The sequence below is a fragment of the Melopsittacus undulatus genome, chromosome 4 (assembly GCF_012275295.1).
Source record: "Melopsittacus undulatus isolate bMelUnd1 chromosome 4, bMelUnd1.mat.Z, whole genome shotgun sequence".
Lineage (NCBI taxonomy): Eukaryota > Metazoa > Chordata > Aves > Psittaciformes > Psittaculidae > Melopsittacus > Melopsittacus undulatus.
The window spans coordinates 56,342,295-56,354,648 of record NC_047530.1 but is presented as its reverse complement, the minus strand read 5'-3'; the positions used below and the strand labels follow the sequence as shown (position 1 = coordinate 56,354,648).

General features: G+C 37.6%; 1 protein-coding gene across 6 annotated transcripts in view; it reads left to right on the top strand.

The window, feature by feature from the left end:
• PLEKHA7 (pleckstrin homology domain containing A7) overlaps positions 1-12,354 on the top strand; it is a 155,977-nt gene that overhangs the window by 58,302 nt on the left and 85,321 nt on the right. The window lies entirely within an intron of this gene.

The following is a 12,354-nucleotide window of genomic DNA, read 5'->3' as shown; positions in this document are numbered from 1 at the left end:
TTTGAATATTTCTTTTTGTTTGTTTTGTGGTATCTGGAATTTCAGGCTCTTACACACAGAAATGTAATTTTAGTTCTGATGACATTGATATTTGGCCAGCAGAACCAGTTACAACAAGTTCTGCGTTACTTTTTTCTTAACAGCTATTTTCTAACGTACTCTTCATTATTAAAAAAGGAAAACGTCTAGTGTAAGTAGAGATGCAAATGTAAAATCTTTTGTATTTTCATTATTCTGAGGATTTCAACGTGGAAGAGCAGATTGTTTCCTTATTTTTGGAACATTGTGCGTTATTTCTGTTGTTTTAGAGGAATTTGTGCATGTGTGTGTTACATAACAAAATTGCTCTGTTGGTATAAATACACACTGGTTTTCCAGAATGATGATAGTTGTTCAGATTTCTGTTCAGTCTTCTTTCCATTACTGTTTTGTCAAAGCATTTGGCTAATCTACTTTCGGAATTATCAGAGTTCTTAGTTCAGTAGTGTGCTTCCCAAGATTTACACTGTAATTGCTTCTCTTAGAGTTGAAGCTGTCTGAATACCTCTTGGATCCTTTTAAAATCCTTACAGGGATGTGTCTGGAGATTTACTCTGTGTATTTGGGGGTCCAGGTTGTGCAGCAATTGTACCTCAAAGAACCATCCTATAATGCTGAAACCAACAAAGTGATAAATGCTCCATCCCTGGCTGTGTTCAAGGCCAGGTTAGACAGAGCGTTGGGTGACATGGGCCTAGCGTGAGATGTCCATACCCATAACAGGGTGGGTTGAAACTAGATGCTCTTAAGGCCCTTTCCAACCCAGACCATTCTGTCTTTCTATGATTCTTAATACATTGGGTTTGAAATTAAATATGAAAACTAACTTTGTGTCTTAGAAAAAGACCCTAGAGAGAAATACTGTTCTTTCCAGTACACATAAAGGAAACATTGACTAGTGCTAAATCCTGCACTTAAAGGATGGTCCTAGAAATGGTCTTGGTTTGCACAGCATTTAGCTGATAACATGAAAATGTAAACTGGGAATTTGTTACAGTTTGGTTTGGAGAGAAACGCTGAAGAGCTGGCAGGAAATTTGAAAAGCATAAATTTGCAAGTTTCTTCTTTATGCAAATACAAAACTAATTAAATCAGAAATGAGGGCATTGCAGAAGCTTAAAAGTTGTTTCCAGAACAATTAACTATAGGAAAATTATAACCAATACAGTAATTTACGTTAAAATTTGAATAAGTGTCAGCTAATATTTGAATTATAACAAATTGTTAAATACAGGCAGTATCTATGCAAATAAGAAGTAGATTATATTTAGTCTCACTTTTTATGCTGTTACTTTGGCAGGTGTATGATTTATGACATTGTTAATCCAGTTTTTTGAGTCCTGCAATTCATCTGAAGGACATCTTCCAGCACAAAATGAGCGTAAATTTGAGCACTTAGTAAATGGATACTTATATATTCCATTTTTAGATTTTTTTTGTGCAGAAAATAGACTACTTCTTTCTCGCATGCTGAGGAGAGCCATCTTAAATTTAAGACACTTAATTGAAACAGACGGCCAGTGCTGTTGATGTGTAAATGCCTCTGTACAATGCTGAGATGACTGCAATGCAGATAGTGCTGATGGTGCTAGCCTTTTCAAAATTTACGTCAGGTTTTCAGCTCCTGTAAGAGGTTTCATTTACTCATAACTTTAGGTGAGGAATAATCATCTGCTGAAGACAATTACAGTGGAAAAGATTGTAGTGGCTGAGACAATGACTTCATGTGGGGAGGCAGCCAGGACACCGCATAGCCTTCCTGCTTCCACAGCGCATCTGTCTCTGGTACAGCTTGCCCCAAGTGACAAATCTTACGGCATAGAGCACTTTCTCAGAGATTAAGACCTGAGCCATTTTCAGACATCACAGTGCATTACTCTCATTCCTTGGAAACTCTTGGATGTCGAGTTATTATGTTTTGCTTGCTGTGACATTACTGATGTTAGTCTTCCCTGTGGCTTTCTGCCTTCTCCCGAAGTGGGACAGCATCTCTGCTGTTTTGTTTTACTGTTCAAATTCCAACTGTGCCTGCACTTTGCTGCTGCTTTCCCTAATATGTGGAAGACCTTTCCCTTTTCCCTTAGAGTTTACAGAGCCCGCTGTTAGAGGACTTGTACCTCTGCAGGGTTATTGCAACTTCTTAGAGTTCTGTAGCACTTCCCCTCCTCTTCCTTATTCCCATGTAAGTAATCCGTATTTTACCTACTCCTTTAACTACATCATCCATTTAAAAATCTGTTTCTTGGCTCTCCTGTTAAACTGCATCCAGTTCAAGCTTGTCTTTCTTGCTTGAAGACATGTCGTTAGCTCTGTCCCCACTCTGGTTTCTTACCAGGTTACTCCCTTTCTGTTTAAATGTGTCTGTAGTAAAAATTACTTGTTTTACACTTGTCTGCTGTTGACTAGGTGAGATTTCCTGATTTAAAATATACCCTGGTTTGCAGAATTTGTAACTCTTGTGTTAATTACTTACTGTTTTGAAAACTTAATTGTCTTTATCAGCCTATTTTGTCTTTTACTTATTTCTGTCCCCTTCTGTCTCAGGTAAAAACTAGAGTATTTACTTTCTTTTTTCTACAGCCATTTTGTCTTTTCTGTTGCTCTAGAAGTTGCCTGAAGTAAAAGACAAACTTGGAGCACTACCCATAATTATGGAGTCTTTTAAACATACCTTTGTCTTCTGCTGGTGTGATGGGAAGGAAGATGGGTTCCAGGTGATGTCAGAGACCCAGAAACATTGTTCACAAGAGTTTCTCTGTTGTAATTCCTCACTCTAATGAAAAGTCAGCATGAGTATATGGGTTTGAGAAATGTATGTATATTGTCTTGATGGTCAGCTGGATTTTAATTAGAATAATTTTCAGGTGTGTCCACTAGATACTTCTGTTTTAGTGAGCTGTTCTGTGATGTCTGAAGAATGGTATCAAGTGTTGATAGAGCTTTTGGATGGGGAAAGATGCAATTGAGGCTTTTGTTAGGATTCTGGCTATTCATGTGGAAATCTTACAGGCAGGTTTATTTATTCCTTGTGCTGTCTTCCCAAAGATGAATAAAACACGGAATATTTAGTATGTGGCCTGTGTCAACTGGTAATACTAAAATCTGAGTTCACAATTGTTCCAGTTGAGGAAAAGCAGCACCTATGTATTACTGCCTACTAAGTCTTTTATGTTCCTTCACTGGCAGAGTGTTTTTTCCTTTATGGATTTATTGTTGCTGTCTGCCAGGCTAGCCTTCTTTCCATGTGCTGAAAACATTAGGCAAATCTGCAGTGGATTTGCAAATGTAAACTTCTCTATTGCTGTGCACCATGGGCCTTGATTTCACTCCATTGAGCTTTCTCTATATATTCTTTTCTGCCCACTCTCACCATGCTGGGTAATGATTTGCTGTATTTCAGATGCTAAAAGCTTCTAAAGATAGGCCCCTTCCTCTTTTTATTTCTTTAAGCACAAGCTGTTCTGAAAACCTCAGTTGCTTAAATGTCATGTCTTAATAGTTAAAAACCTAAATTTTTTCTTACCAACTAAGCCATTGAATATTTGTACTTAGCAAGCTTTCACAGTCTACTGCAGTGATTTGCAAGAAACTTCCTATGTAGTTTACTAATGTTAACAATACTCTTCTAAAATATTCTCTACTCTTTCTAGATTCAGCTTAAACTTGATAGAACATGGTTTTCCAAAGTTCACAAGCATACTCCAGTAATATACTATCTGTCGTGGTGTTTTGGTGTTTGTTTGTTTGTTTGCTTTTTGGGTTTGTTTGTTTGTTTGGTTTTGTTTTGGCTGGTTTTGGTTTTTTTTGGGGTTATAGAATCATAGAATAGTTAGGGTTGGAAAGGACCTTAAGATCATCTAGTTCCAACCCCCCTGCCATGGGCAGGGACACCTCACACTAAACCATGTCACCCAAGGCTTCATCCAACCTGGCCTTGAACACCACCAGTGATGGAGCATTCACAGCTTCCCTGGGCAACCCATTCCAGTGCCTCAGCACCCTAACAGTAAAGAATTTCTTCCTTATATCCAATCTAAACTTCCCCTGTTTAAGTTTCAACCTGTTACCCCTTGTGCTGTCACTACAATCTCTAATGAAGAGTCCCTCCCCAGCATCCCTGTAGACCCCCTTCAGATACTGGAAGGCTGCTATGAGGTCTCCACGCAGCCTTCTCTTCTCCAGGCTGAACAGCCCCAACTTTCTCAGCCTGTCTTCATTTGTGAGGTGCTCCAGTCCCCTGATCATCCTTGTGGCCTCCTCTGGACTTGTTCCAACAGTTCCATGTCCTTTTTATGTTGAGGACACCAGAACTGCACACAATACTCTAAGTGAGGTCTCACAAGAACAGAGTAGAGGGGCAGGATCACCTCCTTTGACCTGCTGGTCATGCTCCTTTTGATGCAGCCCAGGATACGGTTGCTTTCTGGGCTGTAAGCACACACTGAAGCTGGCTCATGTTCATTTTCTCATTGACCAACACCCCCAAGTCCTTCTCCTTGGGCTGCTCTGAATCTCTTCTCTGCCCAACCTGTAGCTGTGCCTGGGATTGCTGAAATTGGAAGCATTACAGATATGTAACAAGTTGCAGAATTTAGGTTTTCAAACTTCAGTATGGTGTGGGTCAGGAACTGCCGTGTTTGGGCTTAGGTTATTTGAAGCAATGCTGTTGCCAAATTAGTTCTGTTAAGTAGTTGTGTCCACATGAATCCATTCTCTGATCTGTTATTTTTAAACTATTGCCTCTTCATTGATTGTTTTTGCAGTTGTGAATATCCTCATGCTGTTTGTTTTTCTTGACAGTTTATTCAGCTTCTCATTGCATCATATGTAGCAAGCATATTAAGCCCAGCTTGAACACCAGCCAGAACTTTTTTAGTGGAATGATCATTGTTAATCTGCTGATCATTTTTAAGTGCACTGATTTGAAAGTGTAGATCTGCAAGTGTTAGGACATGCGTCTCAGTTCCAAGCAGTAAATGTTTATATACTTTGTAGAAATCTGATGCAGTATTGGCAACCTTCACTGGCACCCAGCTGGAGGCATTGTGCATTGTGCAAGCTTTTGTGGTTCAAGTAGAACCACATTCATTTAGAAATGTAACTCGGATGGTTGAATTTATTTGTTTTCAAAGAAAGATTCCCTTTCTGGGCAGTGAAAAGAAAAACTGATTTAGAGCAGATTCACAAACACATATGGCATCAATTGTCCTGTATGAATGGGCAGAAAGTAGTTTGAATGTAAGGATTGCTTTTACTGGGCCATTCTGTCAGCCTTCTGATACATAACAGTATGTATCTTTAAAACCTGCAAGTCAGAGCTATGCAAACAATGGTGGCACTCAGTTCTAAGGATAACCTTTTGAGCTTAAAACATTATCATTAATTTCCAGTTGGCATCTGTTGCTTTCTTTCAGCTGTTGATATATTCTGGATTCAAAGTTGTCGTGATGGAGCTCAGGTCATGACGCACATATTTGTGCATATTGCTTCATTCTTGTATGGGGAATTCTCATGTATGCAGAATCATAGAACAGCTTGGGTTGGAAGGGACCTTAAGATTATCTAGTTCCAATTCCCTTACTATAGGCAAGGGCACCTTCTACCAGACCAGGTTGCTCAAAGGCCCGTCCAATCTGTCCTTGAACACTGGCAGGGATGGGGCAGCCACACCTTCTCTGGGCAACCTGTTCCAGTACCCTCCCAGTCAAGAATGCCTAATCTAAATCTACCCTCTTTCAGTTTCAAACCATTACTCCTTGTCCTATTATTTTACTTTCTGATAAAAAGTCCTTTTCCAGCTTTCTTGTAGGTCCCCTTTAGGCACTGGAAGGCTGTTATAAGGTCTCCCCTGAGCCTTCTCTTCTCCAGGCTGAACAGCTTTTCTTGAAGTTTTCTTTGGTGATAAAGAAAGGGCAGAAAGCAGAAGCAGATGTCACTATGATGACTTTGCCATCTTCGTATCAGACAATGCATAGACTTCAATGAATATTTTCACAGAAATCCCACCATAATTCTGTTACCTTGGTCAGATGTGATTGGTAATTTGGTTTTGCTTAAACAGGCATCCTCTTGCACTCTTCTGGAAAAAATGCTGACGAAGTAGTGAGGGCAGAAGCAATAACTCAAATGGTGTTTGAAGAAGAAATTAAGGTTGTTTCCCTGCACCCTGAATCCCTCTGTCATCATGATTCCCATCCAGTTTGCTCTTTTTATTCTTAGCCATAATCTGGGTTTCTTGGGTTTTTGTTTAAATGAAAATTGTAATAATTTAGTTTTATTTTTGTTACATGTAATACATTTATTTTGTAAAGTATCAATGCTGTGCAAGTATGTTCCAATGTCTACTTTGTTGCTGCTTATTTGCATCACTGAGTTTTGGTGCTAGCATGTGCAATTACATGTGCAGTTACTGAGTAATCGCTAGGAGCCCTCCTACTGAGAGTATCTTCAGATTAATACCTTGAGGATTTCTTTTGTTGCTTGATTAGTGAAGAGCAACAGATTTTTAACTATGATTTATTGTGAATGTAGAGCCAAAAGGGCTTCCACATGAGAAACAACAGATAGTGTGTTTGAATATGCTGATTTTGTGCAGTAAACAATTGAAGAACTTTGTCTCTGAATAGTGGAAGTACTAAGTACAACACAAAATGAACTATTCTTCTATTTGCTACTTGGAAAAAGGCAGAGTTTTAACTTGGAACTTGCTTTCCCTACAATTATAGCACATGCTGAATTTTTGCGCCCTTTGTTAGAAAAGTTCAACAGCGTTCATTGTTGAAGTGAAATCCACTGCATCTTAACAGATTAAGTATTCCATAACACCTATAACTTGCACATCTCTCTATTTCTTCCTAATAATCACAGCTATGAGTGACCAACTCTAAGAGAAATAGCTGGTTCTGACACTCCTTAAAAAGGCTTGGATTTTTCAAGTGATACTGGCAATTGATATCACTTGAGGCTTTTGTGATAAGGATTGATTACATTAATATTTCATAAAAACCTCTATTCAGGCACTATATGTTAGTGATATACTGTGTTTATTAACCCAGTCTGGATTTCACTAGTCCCCCTAAGTAATTTGGTCCCAGTAGGAAACTTGATTTAAATCAGTGTTGGGGTAAAGCCTCTACAGGTTTTGATAATTACCTTCTATAGTGTGATGGTTTAAACAAAGTAAATACTGGTTATCAATGCTATAGGTTTTTATATAGTTGATTTTTCTAATCAGTATGCATGCCAGAATTTTTATTTATTTTTTATTTTCCTGGTTTAGAACAATCTGCCTGTAGAAGTTGTGTGAATAAGCCTGCCCTTATTAAATGGTGCATTTGAGAAACGCAATCAGCACTCAGCATTGCCTGGTCATGATTTGGAACAATATGCAGAAATAAAGGGCTTTGACTCTATACCACTTCTTGCCCTTGCGGAAATAAGTAATTGAAAACTAACTCTTTGTAGAACACCTTTTCTTTTTTTGTTTTTTTTTTTAGGAAAAACATGTATGGGTTTTCTGAGAACAGCCAACTGTATTTTTGTCCTTTGCTGCTTGATTGAGTGCCTTAGTGAATTCTGCATGACAATAGAAATGATGTCCTTGATTTAGAAAAAATGGCAAACCAAACCATTCAGCTGCGAGGAAATTAAATAACGAGAAGAAAACTTTTTTACATACTGTATCTAACAGCAGTAGACTTATTTAACATGTGCTGTGCTTTCTTTTTCCATCTGTATCCTTTTAATGACTTAGGGATTTAGGCGTATCTCTGTGCAGAAGTTCTTGGGATGTTACCGCTAGACAGATTTGAGGCTTCTGCAGTACTCATGAAGTACTTTGCTTCAGTGCTGGTTTTGACACTTCTGATCAGGTTCTCTGAGTATATGTGATTTTAGTGAAACTGTTTATTTGGTTCATATTTTAATTCCTCAAATGCTCAATTTCATGCTTCCTCCCAAAATTTTGAGTTTCCTGTCATCTCTGTTACTTTCAAGAGATCAATAATTAATTCATGATTCTCTGTGTAACATTACCTTCTCATTGATGTGAAGATCTTACTGATCAATAAAACCTTACTCTTTCTTACTGTATGGAACACTCATTTGTTCTCCCCACTGAAGCTGAAACTTTTCAGTATTGATGCTTTCCAGCTGTCCTTCTTGAAAATCTGTTTTACAAACCTATCACCAGAAGTGCTTTTCTAGATTGAATCCATATTTGCTATTAGGACTTTCTGTAATATCAAAGCAACCTTTCTTTGTTCCCGTGTGGTTTTCTTCTGTTGCTTTCTTTTGGTCTTGGTATTTCTTTTGGACTTTGTATTGCAGTTCATTAAGCTGCTGTGGTCTGTGCTTAAAACGCACAGGTTTTGTGTCCTAGAGAATTTGAATTCATTCTCATTAGTTGTGTCTTACTCGTCATCTTTTTTCTTTCTTTTTTTTTCTTTTATTTCTTCTTTTTCCTTTTGTAAACAACTGTAGTTAACTTGTTTCATTGTTCAAGCAAAGGGACTGAAAATGTCATCTATTCACATATTCTGTAGTTATTACACACATTTCTGTCTCTGTAGATGTACACATCAGTTGTATAATAGAATGGCTTTTTGGCATTCATGAATATTTAGGAATCTGAATGTAACTGTTATACTTCAAATACATATGCATTATTAAAAAAAGCTTGGGAGGAAGAATCCTTCCATTTAACTGATAAGGATAACGTATATTCCATATGAACCTATTTACATAATCTAAATTTACATGCCTAGTGGTCCAGGGTGATGTGGTGGGTTTTTTTGTCATGGGTGTATGTCCCTCATCCCCTTGTGGTGTAAACAGATGTCCTTAATATCAAAATAAAAAGTAATTTTTGTTCCCTGGGCAATCTAACCATATTTCCAATTGATTCATATCCCTTATTTGTTTAACACTTTTAAGCAACATTATTACTCTGTAACTTGTAAAATATGCCATTTTACATATTTATCTTCACTTATATATTGCATCATACAAGTGAGTTTGGGTTTTTTTTATATTTTCTGGATTTTTTTTCCTTTGTTCCCTGATGTAGCCTGATGTTCCAAATGTATTTTAAATATGATTGTCTGATGACAGGCTGTATTATCTGAACAGTTACAAATAATAGCAAATTATGAGATTATCAAGATGTAGCCATTTGCTGGCTTGTTAGAGAAAAACATTGCTGTGTGGTCATACAAAATAACTCCTGTAGTTTGTGTTTTGTGGTAGCATAGGGAAAAATTACCACCAAGTGCTTCCCTCTTTATCCCTTTGTATATTTTTGTCAGGGAACTGAAATATTTTCTCATCTCCAGGATTGCTTATGCACACTGTAACTAATGAATAGCCCTGTCAAGTTAGGGGTTTCTGTTAAAGAATCTGCAGGATCCAAAATGTGATGGCTTTTAATTTAGTTTTTAAATAGTACTTAGCATATTCTTTTTAAAAAACCCACAACAGCACTTGAATTTGTCTTTATTTTCCCCCAGAGCTAAAATGTAGCATTCTGTTGGGGACAATTGGAAAAGACATAAAATGCCTCATCCACTGCTGCATCTCCAGTCTTTTACAGTTAATCTGTATTTGGTGATCCTGAGTTAGACAGCTCAGTCTCTGAGAAACAGTTAGGCTTTCCTAGTGATGTGCCTTATGAAACTTAGTTTGCACTGACATGAAAAGAGTTCTGCCAGCCATCCTAAAATTCATATTCACCACTGTATTTGATGAATAGCAACTGTGAATTCTGAACATGGGGAAAAACATAAAGAGCAGGATGTTTGAGGTGAAAATATCCTATTATTCTTGAAATCTTAGACTGTGATTTGTAGTGTGGTTTTTTTTTGGGTCGTTTAACTTTTTTTTTCTTTTTAGAGTAGAATTTTGTTTCCTTCAAACCCTCAGCAGAATGAATGTCAGTAATTAAAATTCCCATTGTCTTCTCTAAGCCTGAAAAGGTTTTTGTTGTTGCCATGGTGACAGTTGAGTGACAACTTCAAAGTGAGTAATTGCTACTGGGAGCTTCATTATGAACACTTACAATGTTTCAGAAAGGATTTCAGGACAAAACAGGATTTATTTACTGGGCTTTCAAAACACCTTTTCTTTAATCTGGTGGTTTTGTATAAAGAAATAGTGTCTAGATGACTTTGTTTCAGAACGTTCTTCTTAAAAGCCATGTGAAATCACTGCTAATTGCTTTTTCTTGGCCTACTCTGATGAGAAGGGGCAAATTCACAGGAACTATTAGCTGATACAGTTGTTTAGAATCTGCAGTACCCTGCAGGTCCTCTCTATTGAACTGGTTTTGAACACCCTTTTACGGCAGGAGTGTGTATGTGTTTCATCCTAGAGAATGTATGTTGTATGCATGTGCAGTGCATGTGCAGTCTATGTATATCGTACTGTATTTACTGAATTTGCATGATTTGTAATGTGTTTCAGGTGCTGAGTTTTAATGGATCATTCATGAAAAGAATAACATTGGATTATAAAGATTTTGTTATGTGTACAAAAGTTATATAAATTTATTTTTGGAAGGCAGTATTGGAAAAGTCAGTTTAGAGTTGTACTTGCTTATCAGAGCCTAAAAAGTTGCTGTAAATCCCATCAGGGAGTTTTGTATTCTTGATTTTAGTTTCCACAGTACTTTTACTGCTATCAGTTCCATGGTTTTAAGAATGTCAGGGGAAATGAGATTTACAAGGTATAAAGAGGGTATGTGTAGCTTGAGCTTTGCATTAGATAGTATTGCACTAAAGTGTGCTTATCCAGCTATATGCATCCTTGTTACCACATACATGTTTTTCTTCAAATCTAAGATTTGGCATTTTTGTTAGGAAAAATATTCCTGATGGTCATTATTATATTTTCACCAGGCTGTCTGATTTTGTGTTCTTCTTAACACTGGTAAGCACAGATTAATTTCTATTAGCTCTACTGATGTATCAGCTTTCTGATAATGAGTTGTATTAAAGATTTCTCTTGGATTTTAAGTGCTACATTCTGTCCTTGATAGTGCTTCTTAGATTTGTGTGCTTTGATACCTTTATTCTAAAAGGTGGAAGGTGTCCATGACACCAACCAAAGGGAGTCAAATGAGATGCTCTTTTAAGGTCCCTTCAATCAAAACCATTCTGTAATACTAAAAGGCATTGTACTTAATTACAGGAGCACAATATAATCTAAACCCACATGCTGTTCCAAAATATGTGAAAGATCAACTGGGTGAATTTTAATACTTGTAATCTTCAGGAAATCTGCCTAACTTCTGATGTGTCTAAAGCCTCAACATGAAAATGAGATTAGCCAGCAGTGTGCCCAGGTGGCCAAGAAGGCCAGTGGCATCCTGGCCTGTATCAGGAATCATGTGGCCGGCAGGACTAGGGAAGTAATAATCCCTTTGTACTCGGCTCCATGTTCAGTTTTGGGCTCCTCACTGCAAGGAAGACATGGAGGTGCTGGAGAGTGTATAGAGAAGGGCAATGACGCTTGTGAAGGATGTGGAAAACAGGTCTTATGAGGAATAGCCATGGGAACTGGGATTGTTTTGTCTGAAGAAGAGAGGGCTCAGGTGGGAATTTACCATTCTCTAACAACTACCTGAAAGGAGGCTGTACCAAGGTGGGTGTTGGACTCTTACCCAAGTAACGGAACAAGAGGAAATGGCCTCAAGCTGCACCAGGGGAGCTTTAGATTGGATTTTAGGTAAAAATTCTCAAATTTGTCGATGAGCATTGGAACAGACTGTCCAGGGAAGTGATTGAGTCACCGTCCCTGGAGGTATTTAAAAGCTCTGTGAATGTGGTGTTTAAGGGCATGGTTTAGTGGTGAACTTGGCAGTGCTAGGTTAACAGTTGGACTTGATCTTAAAGGTCTTTTCCAAGGTAAATGATTCTATGAATCTGTAAGCTCAGTCAGTATATATGATTTTATAAGCTCAGTAGCTTAGAACGTATTCTTACATGAAAAAGCACTGTTTAAAACCGAGGTTTAATGCATTGTATTATGAGCAGTGAGGTATTTTTCTACTGCATTGTAAGCTTTAAATATCATAGTTTCTGTTTTGCAAGTAGACTTACACTTTATAAGATTACCTCTCTCTGTTTTAACTCCTTAAGTATGGTCCTTAACATGTCTTTTTAGAAAGGGGTTCATAGGAATCCTTTATAGACTGACAAAAGATGACATACTGCGTGGAGTCCATTAATCTTAATTCTGCAAACACTGAGAAATGGAAGTTGTCCCATTGAAGTGTTTGTACATTAAGCATGTCTTTGATCAGTTTTTATATAGTAATAG